Here is a 16,801-nt window from a genome sequence, read left to right as displayed (position 1 = left end):
ATTATCTTTCGTTTCAGAAAGTTCTTAATTGTAGTCTAATCAAATGTGTCCACGTTTTCCTTTGTGATTTGCGCGTTTAGTGTCGTTTTTCAAGAATTCTTTCGAGGGAAGAACTAAGAACGTCCACCACTTCAGTCCATCATTTCAGTGCAGTCACAATAATCGACACAGGGAACGACACAGGAGTCTTACAAGGAAGGGTCGATTTAACGAGCTGTGGAATGTTCATGTCGGATTATATGGATGAAAAATACTTTGAACCTTTACTGACCAAAATGTATGGTATCTGAGTACAAAGTGTATAAAAGATGGACTACTTGCTTACCGTATATTATATTAATTAAAATTCACATAGACTGTGCACATATAATGTATGCGGGGAAAAAGAATTATCTATTTTTTGCAATGAACACATACTGCTTCTATAATACGAAAGTATGACAAAGATTAAATTAGGGAAAATAAACACATTACAGAAATGCAAACTATTTTGCAGTGTGTTATTCCAGCAGGCAATACTACAAAACTTTGACATCAACTGACTTTAATGGACCCTAAACTTATTAACAAGCTCACATTTAAAACTTGCTGTAGGAACTTACCTAATCAGCTCTGGGGCAATCAAGTTGATGGGGGGGAAGTTAAATGCCAGATTGAACAGAGACTAACGTTTCCTGCCCAGAGGCATTAATGGAGAGAAAGACAAAAAATATATAGTATAGCTGTTTTGAGAGTAAACAGCAAACCACAGAGCACATAACATTTCGTTGGAAACATTACAGAAGGAAAAAAAAAACATAAAAAGGAAGAAAATCTACCACCTGCTATAAAGTGCCAGATGTTATAATTTCTGAAAAATAATCATAAAAATTTAATGACAGTCAACAATTCATCCAACTTTTATAAAGTCAGTAAGAAGTTCCGTGCTTCGATATTTTGGGTTTAAAATATTCGCTTCATTAAGAAACATCCCCACATTTATATGAATGTCTGTGGATTCCCCCCCAAAATTAGCTAAATCATTTGCAGTGACAATAAATCAGCTAGGGAAATGGCATAAACAGATGAAGTGGACAGCAATGACCTTCATTTATTTACATACCAAGTCTGACAGTCTCCCTTGTGATAAAATATTTAACTTTCACAAAAAAATGTATTGCTAATTCAATGCGCCAGCTTTCTCAGTCAGCTGTAATTCTTAGGTCACTGCAATTTTCTTAAATCCTATCTCCTCCCGTGGCATGTTCTTGCATCTGTATTCTGGTTCGTCTTCAAGAGCATCCTTATTCTGTTTACAGTCTTGTTCTATTGGCAGATTGCACGTATCCACTTTTTCCCTAAAGTTTTTTTTTTTTTTTTTTTTTTTTTATGTCAGTAGTTTACTTTGAAAACTCAGTTACACAACAGGGAAACATACAGCTCAGATTCAGACATAAAAGTGGATGTCGGATCAAAACACTCTAAATTTTTCCCTAAAGTTAATGGAAACATATTTTGTATTAACCAGTGCAACAATGCAAGTTCAAAATGAATATTTTACTAAAACGCAAACAGAAATTACAAATAATGTACCATGATTTCAGAATAAAAAACATTTTTTCATAGACGTATAGCTATTTTGTTATGTTAGTCCACATACCTATAATTTCCCAGTTAATTTGAAAACCCTTAAGTGCGTGGAAGGGGGGAGGGTATAGCTCGATGGTAGAGTGAGTGCTTAGCATGCACTAGGTCGTGGGTTAAACCCCCAGTCCCTCCATCAAAAAAAAAATTTTTTTTTTAAGTTAAAAAAATTAAATGCATGGAAGAATTTTTTTCGTGCATTCAAGAGTCTGTTGCTCAACCTGAGTTTTAATATGTATATTTAAATATGTATCACAGAAAGATGTCAGATCGCCTCCAATTTATCTCTGCAATCAACCTAGACAAAATCAGTGTTAAAGCAGGGTTTCTGTGGAAATCTGGAAATGTCAAGGACTAAAAATTGGCAAGGCAGTCTTGAAAAATAAAACCGCCCGGACAACGTATACCAATGGCGGTTACTACAGTCACTCGGTGGTGTGATACATACACCAAACTACATACAGAGATCAGCGGGAAATGTCAGAGCATCGAGGAAAAGATGCCGGCATGTGTTGTGACTCGAGTAATGACAAAAAGAGCAGCAGCGGGAGAAAGAAAGTGATTCTTGGATAGAGAAAAAATAAAGTCGTATCGACTTCGACCTCCCCCCATGCCCAGAAGTCAGTTTTAATTACATCGTCGATCTGAGCGTGACATGACATTCCGCTGATTCTAACTTGGGCAGTTTTCAACTAATAATTGTAAGAGGCAAACGGGGACCGGCAATCTGGCCCAAATCTTCCCCTCATTCTCCCCGAGCCTGTCATTTTGATCCATTTTAGCATTTTTGCTTTGTTTGTTAGTAAAGCATCTGACCTCATGTATATGAACATATTGTAACACTGTGTTAAATATCTGTTGCCGTTTGTTTCTCGTATGTTTTCAAAATGGTTTTCGACTTTATGTGGAAAACCTCTAGGGTACAAACGGAATGACAAGATGATAGTTCTGTTCACCTAATTTGGTGTAAAAGAAAGAACACTTTATCAAGAGTATTGTCTGTTTATGTAAAAAGAAGCATTTGCATTTTTTTTAAAATTTCTTTTCTGTGAACTTCTTGGTTTCAAGGAATTTTTTTTGTAACCACTTCTCCCTGTAACTGTATTCATCAGGTTTGCAAGTAGATTTTAATATGTCATTTATAGGGAACAGTTTGTCAAATAATACTAGGGCTGGGCTCATAAAGACGTTGAGAAGTTCATGATGATAAGTGTAACTTACATTACTTGGGCAAATTTGTTTTTATTTTTGGGGTTTTTTTTAAAAACTTTTTTCTCCTTAACGGAGACACTGAGGATGGAACCCAGGACCTCACGCACACCAAGCACCCGCTCTACCACTGAGTTCTACCCCAACCCCAGCCACTTGAAATTTTTAATAAATTCTCTAACTGATGTCCAAATTTAATTAATGAATAATTTTTCTTTAACAACGTAGTGTGTCCTGTTTGATAAAGTAATAAGAATCAAATAGGGCGGAATTTTCAGATAAATAAATACATATACATACATTTTAAAAAACTGAACAAGTGAATATTTCGCTCTTTTATTTGTGTTGAATGATGGTAATGATGCTGACAAGGATTTATTGTGCCAACCGAAACCTGGCCCTTGCCATCTGCCTCTACAAGGACTGGATCACGTTGGCACCTGCCGTCTGCCTCTGCTTGGATTGACTCATGAACCGCTGCAGCCGCTGAGCTCCCACACGCGCCTTTCGGGGCGGAGATCAGGAACGGGGTGCTCTGTGCGCTGGGAAACCTGGCTGAACAGGCCTTCAGGTAGTTAGATATTTTCAGGAGATTTTATGACCCCAGTTCTTGCATCTCCTCGTATCTAGAAAAGCACTAAAATCATTAACGTGACGTCTGCTCTATGTGACTAGCAGCAGACGCCTGCCTAGGTGTGTGCTTGACTGCACGTCCCCCCTTCACTGAAAGCACATCTGATCCTGCGCTCTCCCCCTGCCTCTTCAGAACAGTTTCTCAGAGCTTTCTGGGGTGCTGTCTCCCGGGCTAGAGTCCTCAATTTGCCCCCAAATAAAACTTAACTCTCAACTCTCAGGTTGTGTGATTTTATTTCAGTGGACAGTTGCAGTGGGATATGTTGAGCTGTAACAGGTGTCTGTGTTTATATTATTACATAAATATTTAATCATCAGACTTCAAAAGACGGCTTAACATGCAGAATAGACCGCTAAAAAGAGTATTAGAATTCTGGAAACTTGAAGAAATTACACAGAACACCAGAGAGACCTGAAAAACATAAACAGGTGATTAAGAGATGGCTTTACACACGTCTGATAAAAATTCAAGAAGATTACAGATGGAACTGTGTTAAAGGCAATCTCTAAAGGAACTAGCCTGGAAGTGCAAAAAGATGGTCTTTTTCAGATTGAAGAAGATGAAAATCAAGAATTCCCATCAGAGCTAGGGAAAAAAGAAACCTATATTCATTTGAAATATGTAAAAGGAAAAGGCAGCAGCATAAAAAGGAGGCAGAAGTTTGAGCAAAACACAGATGCTCTCTACAAAAAGAGGCATCACTAAAACAGAAAGACCCAAAAGCTTTACGTAAAAAAAAATTTTTTCTAAAGTGGGGCAATGACGTACCGAAGATAACCTAGTCTGACTCTATGAACACCAGCAAAATAGCCTTAAGGTGATGGAGGTTACAGTGTCATCGTATAAGACGATGTTTTGTGTGGAGTCTAAATTTGTAGGCACCAAACAACATTGCTGGAAGATGTCTGTGCCCAAAAGATCTGCCAGGAAGCTTGGGCAAAGCCACTGTCACAGCCAGACTCTCATGGTTTACCAGGCCAACTGGAATAATCGGGAAAAAAAAAAACAAAAAACAGTTGACCAGCACGATGCACAAGCTTGACCTCGTTAGTAACTAGAAAGCCACGAATGCAATGCTTTGCAAGTGGACAGAGAACACATTTTAAAACCAGTGAATTAGATCCAGAGCAAGTCTCGATAAATACAAGTGCCAGCAGACCGCATTTTCTAAGAGAAAAATGTCGTAGATTAGAAACAAAGATACATTTGAATACATGAGTGAAATGTTAACTAAGTAAAAAATCTGCCTGGAATTCCAAAATACAGTGATGAACTAAAACTGGGCACATAAGAAATTAAAATAGACCTTTAAACATCTATCGAGATGAACAGTAACGAAGCTGCATTCAAACTTATTTTGACTATTTTGAGGGGAAATGATAACATTCTGAATATAACAGGTAAGTTTTTTCTTTTCAAGGCTGAAACTCAGTGGCCGAGGCCCACAACTTAAGTTTGAAATGTCACCAGAATTACCAACATGGGACCAAGAGACAGGAAGTGAGCCGATGCTGTTCGAAAAATAGATCCAAAAGGCTTGCTCGGCACAGCGTGGCCACAGACATTTTACTGGCAAAAGAAAAAGAAAAGAAACGAAAAAAAGCAAACTCTAAGGAGTGCAATAAAATGAGGTCTGCCTGCATAGCACCGTGTATAAAATACGTATTATATTGTCAAACGAAAAAAAATGCGCAACCTAACATTTGGGAATTCTTATCCCACTTGGGGACCTTCCTGAGGACTATATGCGTAGCCGAGAAAGGATTCTGAGGGACGGTCCCAAATAGGTGAGGGAGGAGGCAGGAGATATAGGGGTTTTGCTGGGGAAAACAAAAACAAAAACAAAAACAAAAAGAAACATGGAGTCAGGCATGCAAATATTACTCCTAACCAGTCAAAAAACAAAACCAAAAGTCTCACCCCCACCCCATCTCAGATACCCCAGGCATCTCAGGTTAATGAGTTTAGTGCTTCTCTGGGTGTTGGGAGATGTAAGAGTCTGGGCCCATTAAAATCACGTGCACCTGAGCTCTCTGGGGCCAATATCCCGTTTTTCTCCATCCCGAGTCCCCTCAGGGGGCACCTTGGGGGGTGGGGGGAGGCCTGCAGTGGCTGACGGCTCGATGGCCACAGCATCCTTTGTTCACTGAAATGGCAGGCAACAGATTTTGTCCACAATATATTATAAAATACACGATACACGATGAAAAAGTAAAAATCAGTTAAGAAAAGATAAAGCCCCTCTGCCATACAAACATGGGTAAAAGGATATTAAGTTTATCACATAAGGGGACGGTAAGGACTCGTTTCCCGTGAGCGAAATTAGACTAAAACTGTCCATCGCACGTGGACGAAAAAAATTAATCAATCTTAAGAAATGTATGGAAAATATTATTCGAGCCAGCCTCACGATTTCAGCTGAGGAGGCAGTCTTTCCGAAAGCTCTGGGGCCTTTCCCACCTGTTACAGGTCAGAGCACAATGATTCGACCTTTGGAGACAGAGGTCATACATCAGAGTAACATACTGACGGTTCCCACAGTCCACCCAGGCGAGGGGTGGGTTACTGTGACCCCGTCCAGGACTAAGAAAGAAGCTGAGCTCCTGAGGAGTTATTTGCTAGGAGGAAATACTTTTTTTTTTTTTTCCCTTTTTTCCTTGCAAGTGGGCATTCCTGTTTTTCGTAATGCACGATGCACAGAAGGGAATGGATAGTGGCCCCAAAGGGACAGAGAGAGAATTTTATCTTTAAAATTGTTTCTCATCCTGCCTTAAAATTAATTGTATTTCATCACACTAAAAGCATAAAATTCCTCCTTTTTTTTTTTTTTTTTAAATTTCAGAGGAGGTACTGGGGATTGAACCCAACACCTCCTGCAAGCTAAACACTCACTCTACCACTGAGCTAGACCCTGCCCTCAAGGCACAAAATTCTTACACTCTGCAAGCTATTGTCTTACTAATATGTGAAAATGCTTTGCTATATCGCCCTGAGGTTCACAAGACAATGCAACTTCTTCGTAGAAGAACTCAATGGTGAGATATTTTTCCCCCCTAATTTGTGCCCTACAAGTGAGTTTCAGTCTTTCCTCCCACTCAGGACGGGGAAAACTTTCATGTAAAGAAGGAAATTTTTTCTCTTTAATAAACACTGAAGGTCTTTTTAGGGGGTACCTTCATTTTAAGCATGCATGCTTTTGTCCATTTCTTTTTTTTCTTTAAAGAAATAGCATTTGTCTGAGTTTGGCCTCCCGGGGTCTGGAACAGGGGAGTTGAGAGTCAATATCCTTGGTACCCTGATTTCTGATAAGAAATCTGGATCTGGCCTTCATCCCCGTTTCTGGCAGAGAGCCCCCTCCTAAACCGCTGGGAATTTCCTGTGATCAGAGCAATTACGGTGCCATTTGTTACGTTAATGGAGTGGTGTTTGCATTGCCCCCTCTTCACCTAAGGAGAGGGGCTGGTCGCCAGGGGACCCAACCCGGAGGCTAGAGGGTTGGAACTTTCAACCCCATCCCTGGACCTCCAGGGCGGGGAGAGGCTGCAGGTGGATTCTATCCCCCGTGGCCAATGATGGGATCAGGCACACCTGGGAACTGAAAGCTTATAAAACCCAGGAGGTCACGGCTCGGAGAGCTTCCGGGTTGGTGGACGCCTGGTTCCTGGGGGAGGACCGGGAAGCCTGCACTGCTTCCCTGAGGCTTCCCTGAGCATCTTTGTTTGCAAAACGGTGAGTTTTATCGCCTTGGGTCCTGAACTGTTTCTCTGAGTTCCAGGAGCTGCTCTGTTGGGGGACGGTGGGAGGGGAGGTCCTTGGGACCAGTGGGTCAAAAGCACAGGTCGCAACTTGAACTACTGATTGGCATCTGAATTGTAGTGGGGGAAGGGGGCAGCCGTGTGGGGTCCGGTGCTCATCCAGGTAGAAAGTGTCAGAGCTGAGGGAGCTGGTTGGTGGTGAGGACCCCCCCTCCCCCGCAGCCCACCTTTGCACCCTCCCCACCCTCATTGGAATTGGTGACCAGACCTCTTCCTAGTGCCTCAAGGATGCTGTGTGCTAAGTCCCTTCTGTCCTGTCCTTTTTTTTTTCCGAAATGTTTATTTTTATTTGTTTTACCGAGTTGGTTTCTGCGGCGTTTACCTCTGAGACGGTGGGGAATTGGAGGCTGAAATAAAATTTGTTTTTAATGGTCGTGAAAAGGCGGCCATCAGAATTTCATTAATCAGTCCCTCAGATGAGCAGATGGTTCTCGGTGTGGAAAGGATCGGCTTGTTTCTTAGTTACTTGTGGCAGAATTACGTTTCATTTGCTGCAGCCGTTTCAGAGTTAATAAAGCTAAACAAGCTGCTAGATTGAAATGGAAAACGAATGGACGCTGGGGACGGACCGGCGCCTCTGAGCCGAGACTCCATTTTCCAGCCTTTAAACAGAGTTTATTTGGGATTCAATAATTCATTTTGGAAAAGAAAATCTTCAAATGCACTGAGATGTGGAATGCAAAAATGTGAAGCCCTGTTTTTCACTTTTTCATCATCTTAATGAGAATCTGAGGTTGTTTTTTAATTTAAATATATATTATGTACCTTAATATAAACCTAAGCTATTAACATGCCATTATATCTATAAATATATATCTACCTAGCATTTAACATATATAAACGTTATTTATAAACATGTTTATATATCTATAACATATCTTTATATAACACTTTATATATGTAAACTTTTTGTATACATGTTTATAAATATATCTAACATTTTATATAGTTATAAACATTGTATATAAACATGTATATATCTATAAATATAACATCTATATATAACTTATGTAAACAATGTTATAGATAAACATGTTTATATCTGTATATTATCTATATATAATACTTTATATAACATGTAAACATTGTTATATATAACATATCTTTAAAACTATGTAAGCTTTTTATATACATGTTTATAAATATATATGTAACATTTTATATAAACATTGTATATAAATGTTCATATATCTAAATATATTATCTATATATAATACTTTATATAATATGTAAACATTGTTATATATAACGTATCTTTATATGACACTTTATATATGTAAACTTTTTATATACCTGTTTATAAATATATCTATTGTAACATTGTATATAATTATAAACATTGTATATAAATATGTTTATATATCTATAAATATATTTCTATATGTAACACTTATATAAACATTGTTATATATAAACATGTTTATGTATCTATAAATATGTCTACATGTAACACTTTGGTATGTAAACATTGTTACATATAAACATTTTTTGCTATAAATATAACATGTAATATATAGACATATTCTACATAAACATAACATGTTACTAGTTTAAGTATGTTAACAGATGTATATGTTCATTAATATGTTTACATATGTGCATATATAAATTGAAATTTTGAACCATTATCTTGTTATTCTCTATCGTAGAAATGATGGCAAGTGAATTATAAGTAAACTTAACAAGGGAAAGAATCTATGCATAGCTAGATCGGTCACAGATTCAGAAGCAAGTTCTCTAAATAAAGATTGAGAAAGCTGAACTCCTTTGATAAGACCCCAGGCTTACCGAAGGCCGTTCAGTCTGGTGGTAGATTCTGTGAGACCACGTACTCCACCGCGGCCGCTTCTGAGCTGAGGACTGACCCAACCCAGTCGTCCTTTGAAAACAGTCATCATCTGCATTTTGTAAAATGCTAAGACTGTGACTAATTCTAATTAGTCTAATTGTAATTCGAAGACTAATTAAATAGTAAGCTAATTCTAAGGTAAACATGAACTCATTTGAAGGGTATGCAGTCAACACAAACTGAAATAAATTAACTGTAAATTCATTTCAGTGCATCAGAAATCCCTAGGTCTCAAAACAAGCAGAACATTTAGCTGGATCTCTGACGGTAACATATATAAACAAACAAGAGGGATATTTACTCCCAAAAGAAACATTAAAATAAATGAAAGGGGACCCATTTTTAGCAAGAAAAAAAATGATTTTTGGTATATTTCATTGTGGATGGCTGTGTGCTGCACTCTCCTGAATGATGTCTTTTTAATCCACCACAATCTGCTTCTGTACTTATCCAACCACCTAGACTCTAACAAAGCAAGATGTGCTGGTGAAGTCCCAGCTGCCAGAGCACCTCTGCTATTTTTGTCTCTTTTAGGAATTTTGCCCTCTGGTTGGGTTTCTTAAAGATACTGCAGAGGGAGAATTGGTTAGCATCTTGGAGTCGAGCCATCCACAGGTCACAGATTGGATTAAGTTTTGAACCTTACAGCCCTGGGTGGGAAAATTCCTACATTGATGAAATTCTCTTGGTATTTTGGGCAGATGCCCACGTCAGCAAGTTTAACCCTTCCTTTATTTCAATCTCAATAGCAGCCATGATTGAAAGGCAGGAATCTGAGCATAAACTGACTACTGCAAACCAGGCTAGATCATAAGAATATAAATAACAGATGTTATTATTTTTGGGGGGGTAAGAAGTACTTAATGTCTAGCAACTGACTAAATCGATGTTAGAAAAATGCAAGGGAAGAAAAGATAGATTGTTACATAATTCTGAAAAGTTTGATCAACAGGGAGTTGGCACCATTTTAAACAAATGATGAAATTAGAGATAAAACACAAATTGGGGTAATTTTAATGACATTATTTTAAATGCTCTCAAATTGATGGAGGAACTATAAACATGATCGAGTTTTTTTGTTTGGTTGGTTTGGGTTTTCTGTTGTTTTCTGTAATGACCTATTTAACGTGCATGCGTTGGTTCACCGTCATTGAAAAAAAAAAAACAGAACTCTTTTTCTGTTCAATTTCTTGAGACCTCTTAGCCGGGTGCTTTATATTTTCCTCTTCAATCGTCTCTAAAACAATTCTTCATGCTTCTAAAGAAAAGTTCTGCCTGATGCCCCGGTGGTGAATTCGTGTTGCTATCCCTTTGTCCAAACCCATAAAATCCACCACGTTAACAGCAAACCCTAATGTAAACTGTGGACCTTGGGTCGTGACCACGTGGGTCTTTAGGGTCATCCGCTGTAACAAATGGACCATCTGCAGAGGGCGATGCTGATAGCAGGGAGGCTGTGCGTGTGCGCGGGCAGACGGGCACATGGGAAATCTCTATACCTTCCTCTCGGTTTTCCTGTGAACCTAACACTGCTCCTAAAAAAAAACAGTCTATTGGAGGAAGGAAGGAAGGAGGAAGGAAGGAAGGAATAGAAAAGGTGGGTCTTTATTCTTTCAAAAGATGAAGGGAGAGTCAAGTGGATTTTGATTCATGCTCTGAGCAGTTGTCTCTGGGCCACAGTAGGTTGAACACTCAATCTGGACCGATCAGTAGGTTCTGGGTTAGTTGCTACTTCAGGACGCACAAACGCCGATTCGGCACACCTCGATTCCAGGACCCGAATACAGACCCTTGTGCATCGACCAAAAACTCTTCTCAAAATAGCTCTCCCCCAACCCTCAGGTCTTGCAGCTGGATCACCAGTAAGAGACCTTTCCTGGGAGCGATGCCCTGGTTCTCCTCTGAGAGCAGGTCTTGATCAAAGACAGCATCCTTTACGTTTTCTTCCATCCCTGTTCCTTCTAAAGGATAGCTCCTTCTAGGAAGACGTATTTCCTTGGTCCTAGTGGTCGGCCCAGGTGACAGCAACGTGGACTGGATCTCACCAGCATCTCATAAAGCTCACTTACTTCTCACACATGGACGTCTGCCCTCCTTGCTCTAGCAGGACTGAGAGGAGTCATTCAAGTGTAATTCAACCCCCTCCTCCCCACCCCCTGGTTAGATTATTTTGTCCTCTTGTCTCCTAGACGTAGGAGAAGCAGACAACGAAATTGAACCTTTCCCCACCATGCACTCATTGAATATTTGCACCTTAGACGAATGTCCTGTACTCCTACAGATGCAGTGATACAGGACAGGTTTCCATTCTGTTAATGAAGTTGAATATCAGAGTAATTTTGCGCCTGGGGGTGAACTGACTTGGATTCTGTGATGGACAGTTGCCTTTGTATTTGGAGAGAAGGTTAGAGGGGCTGCTTGCAGAGTCAGAATACCACCAGCCTTTCCTGAGTGGAATGGGAAGATCACCCTCACAGTGATGATGACGTCCACTTTTATCATGTCTCACCTCCAGAAAGGTCGTAAATAGCGGAACAACTCCCTAAGTACGAATGAATATGAGAATTATCCCGCAGGCAACTAAAACGTGTCAGGGCTTTAACAGAGTGCAGCAAAGGGACCCAGCTATTCAGGACAGGAAATGAACGGAAACAGATCCACCTAAAAGGGAGTTGACGGGGCGGGAGGTCATTATGCAATCTGGAGCTGGTCCGTGGATTCAGGGGTGAGATTTTCCCACAAGTAGTTAGGAAAGTGAGATGGAAAAAAAAAAAAAAAAAAAAAGTCCTCCAGAAATAAGACTTTGAAATCAAGAAGGAATAGGAGTTCTCCTTTAAAGAAGTACTGGCCGATCCCATTTCAATGTGTAACTGTAAAGATATTCTGTGTCCGTCAGTAGGAACACCCCTGCTGCTTAGCTAAAAATAGACACAGAAACAGAATCCGCCAACAGTAACCATTTCATACATGAGTTCCGTTTACAAAGCATTGTGAGTGTCTGGGAGGTGGTCTACATCTGGTCTCGTAAGGCAGTTGAGCCCACATCACCAAGTCTGTGTTCATGGGAAAACAAATCAAGTTAGCATTTCAGGTGCCACGTGAGTCTGTCTGCTGATGGAGAATGCCATACTTTTAGGTTTTCCTTTAATATTCCACTTGCAGTGAGAGGCGCACGTTGTAAATAGATATTTCTGTCTTCTAGTCTTTATCAGTCTTGGTCCTGGGTTGTTTTGAAGCTCCTGCCTCTGTTTGATGGCTGTGTTCACCGTGCATTTATAGACTCAGGCTTCTGGGTCTTCATGGTTGAGGACCAGCGCCTGTAACATAACGCAATCGATTCTTAGGAAATAATCCAAGACACGCTCTTATGACATATCACTTGTTCATATAGATATTTTACCCTTTTGGAATGTCTTTGGCTCGATATATAGAATAAACCAGGGAAAATGTGCGATGAGGTCCTTTGTTCCTGCAGCCAAAACCCCTATATTGAGTATCACTAAAATGCAGGAATGAACGGTGATGTATGCAACCCGAGCAAAGGTTGCAAATTAGCAGACTGTGTAGTTAAACTGCATTTTCGTTACAAGATTCTCTGTCCTTTTAAATATATGTGTTATAGTCAACATTATTTAAAGACACAGATGCAAAGAAAATGTGTAACTTTCAAGGGCGCACAAGGAATTCATGTCGGTGGTGTCATAATTCATAGACTCACGTTGGTGAGTACTTCTGGGTGAAGGTATATACCAAGTGCTTTTACATATTATATATAAATAAAATTTGACGCTGCCCAGATGTTAATGTGCATAATTTCTTCCCACCTTGTGAGGCACTTATATATATTTTCTTGCCTTCAGCACCGCCACCACTGGCACCAACAGCCAAATTCTCAGCTAAGGAAAGGAGCAGTGGTTTGGGCTTCAGAATGTCTCAAACGTTTTCGGCTATTGGTGTTCCCTGTTTCCATCCCCAAACCGTAGATACTTCATAAACATTATCCAGCTGTTTATCAGCACTTGTCTGAAAGAAGTTTCTCTGTGAAGCTGGCTCTGTGCCTTTGTGGGAAATGAATGGCTCGTGTCTGGGCGGGTCCTCCTCTGAGCTCTCTCTCTGCAAACCCCGTACTGTATGGTTTTCTCTCATTTTAAAGTCAAGTCTTAAAATTATGTAAAGTCCTTCAACTTTGTTCTTTTACATTTTGTTATCCCAAAATATGGGATGAGCATGACTAGTCTGTATTTATTTTGATTCAGCTCATATTTAATTGCTTTCCACGCTACTCTAGATGGATTTACCAATGTGGATTCCTACCTATTGCATTGCACTTATTAATATTTTTTTTCAAAATTCATTTTATTTAATCTGACCTTTCATTTTATTTAATCTCGACTATCTGAATGAAATTGTTTTTGCATTCATTTGCATGTAAGTCCGCCCAACATTGAAATATTTGGAAAACATTCAAAATGTGAATTCTCAGCTTGGTAATCTGGCCCTTACATTTCTTATTTTCATTGATTTTTATTGAGGTATAGTTGATTTGTAACATTATGTTTCAAGTGTACAACACAGTGGTTCACAGTTTTTAAAAATTATACTCCATTTGTAGTTATTATAAAATATTGGCTGTGTTCCCTGTGTTGTACAGTGTATCCTTGTAGCTTACTTATTTTATACATAGTAGTTTTTAGCTCTTAATCCCGGAACCCCATCTTGCCTCTCCCTGCTCCTTGCTGGTCACCACTAGCTTGTTTTCTGTGTCTATGAGTCTGTTTCTATTTGGCTGTACTCACTGGTTTTCTTTTTCAGGTTACACTTACAAGTGATATCATATCGTATTTGTCTTTCTCTGTCTGACTTATTTTACTCAGCATAATGCCCTCCAGGTCCATCCATGTTGCTGCAAATGGCATTATTTCACTCTTTTTTATGGCTGTATAGTATTCCTTTGTATGTATGTATGTATGTATGTATGTATGTATGTACACACACACACACACACACACGTATTTTTTCTTTTTCAGTTAAAAGTTTTAATGTAGTTCCCAAATACATTTCATATGTGTATCTTCTTTATCCAGTCCTCTGTTGATGGACACAGGTTGCTTCCATGTCTTGGCTGCTGTAAACACTGGGGAGCAGGTATCTTTTCAAATTACAGGTTTTCTCCAGATAATACCCAAGAGTGGGATTGTGGAGTTGTATGTTAACTCTACTTTTAATTTTTTGAGGCACCTCCATGCTATTCTCCATAGTGGCTTCACCAGTTGACATTCCTGCCAGCTGTGTACTGGGGTTCCCTGTTCTCCACATCCTGGCCACCATTTGTTATCTGTGTTCTTTTTTTAGGGCCAGCCATTCTGACAGGTGTGAGGTGACATCTGACTGTGGTTCTCATTTGCATTTCCCTGATGATTAGTGACGCTGAGCATGTTTTCATGTGCATGTTGGCCATCTGTGTGTCTTTGGAAAAATCTACGAATAGTTTTTGAAAATTGCTGAGTTGCAATTGATGTGTATAGATAAACTTGCACGTGCCATTTATACACTACATATGTATAGTCTCCTGACATACATACCAGACTCCCTGAAGCACCTGGTCACTCCTACTGGTGACTGACCTTCAGATGTACGCGTGAAGGGCCACGTCCAGAAAGGGTAACAGAAACCTCGCTGTGGGTTTCAGAAGAGGGGGCTGACAGAAGGGACCGACTAGAGAGGTGATACACAGCTGCACAGAACAGCCACTGAGGACAGGACAGTCCGTGAAGGTGAGGCTCAGACAGAACCCCAGGGAACAGTGCTCCACGGGCACCATGGTGCATCCGAGTGTGAGTGATGGGGATCCTGTAGGAAGCCGGGCTTGTGGGAACCAAAGCCCACAGCCAAGAGGAGGAAGAAAAGCACCCTTGGGTTTCTCCTCCCCACTTTTGGGTTCCCTTCAGTGCCTGCCCTGCTGTGACGCAGGGAAAAGCCGACGGTCACGCCGTGGTCTCGTCTACCAGGTGCATTGCAGGGTTGCAGAGGAGCCCCAGGTAGACCTGTTGGCCGTTCTCACCTGCTGTCAATCCAGCGGCCGGGTCCTCCAGGTAGACGTCACGCGACGAGTCAGGAAACCAGAACACCCGACGGAGGCTGTCTCGACTCACCAGAGCCGGAAATTTGATCAGACGGGAGGTTGAGGAGGAAACAGGGCAGGACAGCCAGGCAAATTCGAAGTACTTTTCTCCGTATCTCATCCCAGAAGTCTTCCCTGCTCCTGAGATGTGGCTCCGTGGAAGACAGTGGTGGTTTTCCTGAGTTAAGAGACAGCAGTTTTTAAAAGCTGGGCTGCAAACCCATCCCCGGCGCTGCAGACTCCTGACCACCTGTATCACCGGCCGCAGGTCCTCCCATCAGCCCTTGGTCAGGACAGCCTCGGGGCTTTGCCTAACTTTGGATGCTGTGGATCTGGGGACCCTGGGAACCGTGACTTGCTTCCTTCACATTTTTTGCGCCCTTTTCCATTCAAGTCTTGCTTCTCACCCCAGGAGGACAAGAAAAATCAGCAAATGAATCAAGTGAAGGTCTGTTTTGGGGATGCTGCTTGGAAGCTGAATCATCCAAAAAAAAAAAAAAAAAAAGAAGAAGAAGAAAACAAAACCCAAAAAGAGGTACTTGAGCAAATCTCTAAAAAGACCGTTTCAAAGCAGCTTTATTATTTTGGAGGGACAGGAGCCGACATCCCGCCCAGGGTCCTTGGAAATGCGAAATGCTAATGTGAGAGACAGCAGGATAGGATAAAGAAATTCTGAAAGGTGGGGATACGTGACTTCCTCCCACTGATGAAAGAAACCCATTTTTGAAAGGAGATGGCAGATTTTAATCTCTCTTCTGCTACAGTGTTTTGCATTCGATTTGCGTTAATAACACTCTGACCCAACATACTGACGTGTGCAGCCTTGTCTGGGGTGACTGACAGCTTGGGTGATGCATGGTAGCCACCCCCTCCACCCAAACCGAACTTTGACAGGTGCTTTTCAGCGACTCCTTTTAAATTCAGGGAACATGAGGCTTGTTTTACTCTGAAATCTGGCTTCTGAGAGACGTAGTGATGGAGAAACGAATGGCTGAATCTCTGGCTCGAAAGACAGAGGTGGTTGATAGCAGGACTGTGTCCCTGAAAACGCAGAATGTATCCTGTGCGACTCCAGGGAGGTTAAATTTAGTTGCATAAAATAATTTTTGTTTTAAATGACAGTTCGGGGCCACCTGTGGGTTATAACGCTCATTTGCCGGTTCAGCTACAATCAGCCCCTTTAATTTACAATGCGTCCCTCCTCACCACCGAAACACAGAATGTTTTCTTGTGTAATGAGACCACTAATCAATGAGATGAAGGAGAAATGGGACACAGTGATGAGTGTTCCGTTGCAGGCATCCATGGTTGCTATAACCACAGGATTCCTCACATCTTTCTTTTAAATATCACCTTTGTTGCATGTGATTACTGTTGAATTCTTGCATCTTCCTCCAGCAAAAATTGCTAAGATTTGTAAGACGGGAAGGATTTCCTTTATGGAACTTCACAGGGAAACTGAACGTAGTCGGTGTCATTCCTGTGTCCCGACGTAAAGAAAACCCTGAGATGTGTCTGTTAAGAAATGTAAGTTCTGTGCAGGTTGAGAT

Source organism: Camelus bactrianus, chromosome X (genome assembly GCF_048773025.1).
Source record: "Camelus bactrianus isolate YW-2024 breed Bactrian camel chromosome X, ASM4877302v1, whole genome shotgun sequence".
In the NCBI taxonomy this organism is placed as follows: Eukaryota; Metazoa; Chordata; class Mammalia; order Artiodactyla; family Camelidae; genus Camelus; species Camelus bactrianus.
This window is presented reverse-complemented; position numbering follows the sequence as displayed.